Below are 2,500 nucleotides of genomic sequence, written 5' to 3'. Positions count from 1 at the left end.
ACGCCAGAGGATGCAGCTTCTCATTCAGTCTGCGCCGTCGCTTGAGGATAACGGGAGGCGCCGCCCTTCCGATGGAACTGCCCAGAAACTCTCTTCGTTATTTACTTGGACTCATTCTCTTCGGAATATTGTTTACGTAAGTGTTCCACTCGCACATTTTGTAGTGACTTTGTCCATATGTTCGTCTGCCTTATTCTTAACACTGCCAATTCAAAAAATATATCTCATTTCGCTGCACTCAATATGGCGACCTTTTGCTGCCCACAAATTAGCGTGTCTTTTATCTCTCCGAAGTTCCCTGCTTAAGATTATATCCTCCCATATAAGGTCATCGTGAAATACCACTATGACGCAAAATGGATGAATAATCATAATCAAGTGTAATTGTAATTGTGGTTGATTCATAACTCATAAATTGGTCTTTAAATTGATTTTAATTTATCTTCTAACGTTTTTGATATATTTTCATAAGGTGGTTAGCCAATACTTTCACAAACTGTATCAAATTGCTAATTATATAACCACATAAGTCAGAAGTTCACTTAGATCATATTTTCCCCTAACGTTTCAGATTTTGGTGCGGCCTCCAAGGCACAGAACATGGCCGCCTCCTGTCAACAGCAGTTTCTTTGCCTCTCCGATATCTAGAGCAGCAAATCTCACCGAGGGATGAATTCGCGGCCGATGAGACAGAGAATGACTGGAAAGGTGAGAATGTGTGCTAAAGAGAGCGTCCCGTGTGATCTGGATGAGACCGAACTTCCACGCTGAGAGAGTGCGTCGTACAGATGTTTGTAAATGCATCACATTACATATAGAATGATAAGTTCAATAAATGAACCAGGAAAATGAATGTCTTAAAGATACTCTTCATATACTAATGTCTACTTCAACCAAATTCATCTAGAAACAGTATTTTTTCCTTTGGGTAACATTTAATTGCCAACCGACAATTGTCAATGTCAAGTTTTGATCATGTCTGAGTACACATGCCCACGCACACGCACACGCGCACACATACACACACATACACACACACACACACACAAAAAAAAAAAAAAAGAGTCAGGGTCCTGTGTTTCCTTTCGCCTGTGTTCTGAAACTGGTCGGCTATTCCCCGCTAGGCAGTAGCCGCGCAAGAGACAGTAGGCATGAAAGCCTGAAGGGAAGGCCATGCCATGTGTTCCCTTGGGACCTGGCTGGGCGAGTGTGTCTGCTAGGAAGTAGCGGAGAGTCAGGGTTGTGTTAGACGAGCAGAGTCACGGGAATTATGCATTTCCTTTGCGACAGGAAGGAGGGGAAGGAGTTTCATTTCAAAGACAGTGGTTTAGTGAATACAAGTAAAATCCGTAAGTAGGAAAATTTAATTAAAAAGTAACGTGTATGTCATTAATAAAAAAATATATAAGACTCGAAGTGAATCTCTTGCATTTTCTAACACAATTATATTGGATATAAGAGGACTAACAAGAGTGTGCAATATGCTTTAAAGAACAAGGACTCAGAAGGTGGAAGTAAAATGTCTGCCTTTGTTCCAGTGTCGGTGATGTCCTGCTCTTTTCCCTCGTGTTTTACTTTGCCTTTATCGTTATGGTCCCTCGACCTTCTGTGTCGATTTCCGCCAACACCAGCAAGCGATAACTGGTCAAGCAGTAAAATGTCTTCGCAGGGAGGTTATTTTGTGGCTCCTTTTTGGGGTTATGCCTGTGTACAGGAGTCACAGTAGTCAGCCCTTACCCATTTACTGCACCATTTGAACTACTTTCCGAGTGATCAAGACACCTGTCTGTTTCTTCGGAGTTTGGTGTCCATGGACGTCGGGCCAGCCACCGTCTATTTTGTTCTTGTTTCAACTTTCCGTCAATCTGTATTAGTTCTCCCTCCTCTGGAAGTTCAAGCATTTTTGGCGCTTTGCTTAGGAAACAATCTCATTGTTTATGAGACTTTCACTTTCGGTTTGAATGATGAGATTATTATAGAATCTGTTCGGCTGACGAAGTATCCGAGAAGTTAGTTTTAATAGGTATTCCAAATTCCCTTGACTTCTGCTAAATTAGATTCGTGAAATATGTATGTTTGTCGGGCTTTCAGGAAATGGCATGCAGTAATTGGCAGTGATTATTCATATCTACGATCAGTAATCATGGTAAAATCATTATTTTTAATTTAAGCTGTTTAGCAAGTCGTTGCTCTGAGTCAAATAGTTACATTAGACAGAGATGTGTTCGAAAGGAAGGCAACGAAGAAGAACGAAAGACGATGAATATCGGTGAATACTCAATGCAAGTGTTAGGTGTGCGTATGGAAATGGTCTTTAAGAAGGATGATTAAATGTTGCCGGAGCTGCTTTCCAAACATCAGCTAATAGGTAATCCTTAGAAGTAATTAATTTTAATGAAAATGTAATAGCATTCTCAACCAGGTTCAAAGAGAACAATTTTTCTTCAGTGCTTTCACACCCACCCTCGTTTGTGCGCACGTGATCTATAAGCGAGAGGAG

At 41.0% G+C, this 2,500-nt stretch overlaps 1 pseudogene across 1 annotated transcript in view; it reads left to right on the top strand.

The window, feature by feature from the left end:
- LOC147472124 (sialate:O-sulfotransferase 1-like) overlaps positions 1-2,500 on the top strand; it is a 10,262-nt pseudogene that overhangs the window by 573 nt on the left and 7,189 nt on the right. Inside the window, exons 1-2 of the transcript XR_015192703.1 lie at positions 1-136; positions 572-708. The exon at positions 1-136 is cut by the window's left edge and continues 573 nt beyond it. The product of XR_015192703.1 is annotated as a sialate:O-sulfotransferase 1-like (transcript). The remainder of the gene's footprint in view (positions 137-571; positions 709-2,500) is intronic.

This window comes from Penaeus japonicus, unplaced genomic scaffold, assembly GCF_977035675.1.
Source record: "Penaeus japonicus unplaced genomic scaffold, GWHDUDI00000001_assembly GWHDUDI00000003, whole genome shotgun sequence".
Taxonomy (NCBI): domain Eukaryota; kingdom Metazoa; phylum Arthropoda; class Malacostraca; order Decapoda; family Penaeidae; genus Penaeus; species Penaeus japonicus.
Note: the sequence above shows the minus strand (reverse complement) of the source record. Positions and strands in the feature narration are given on the sequence as shown.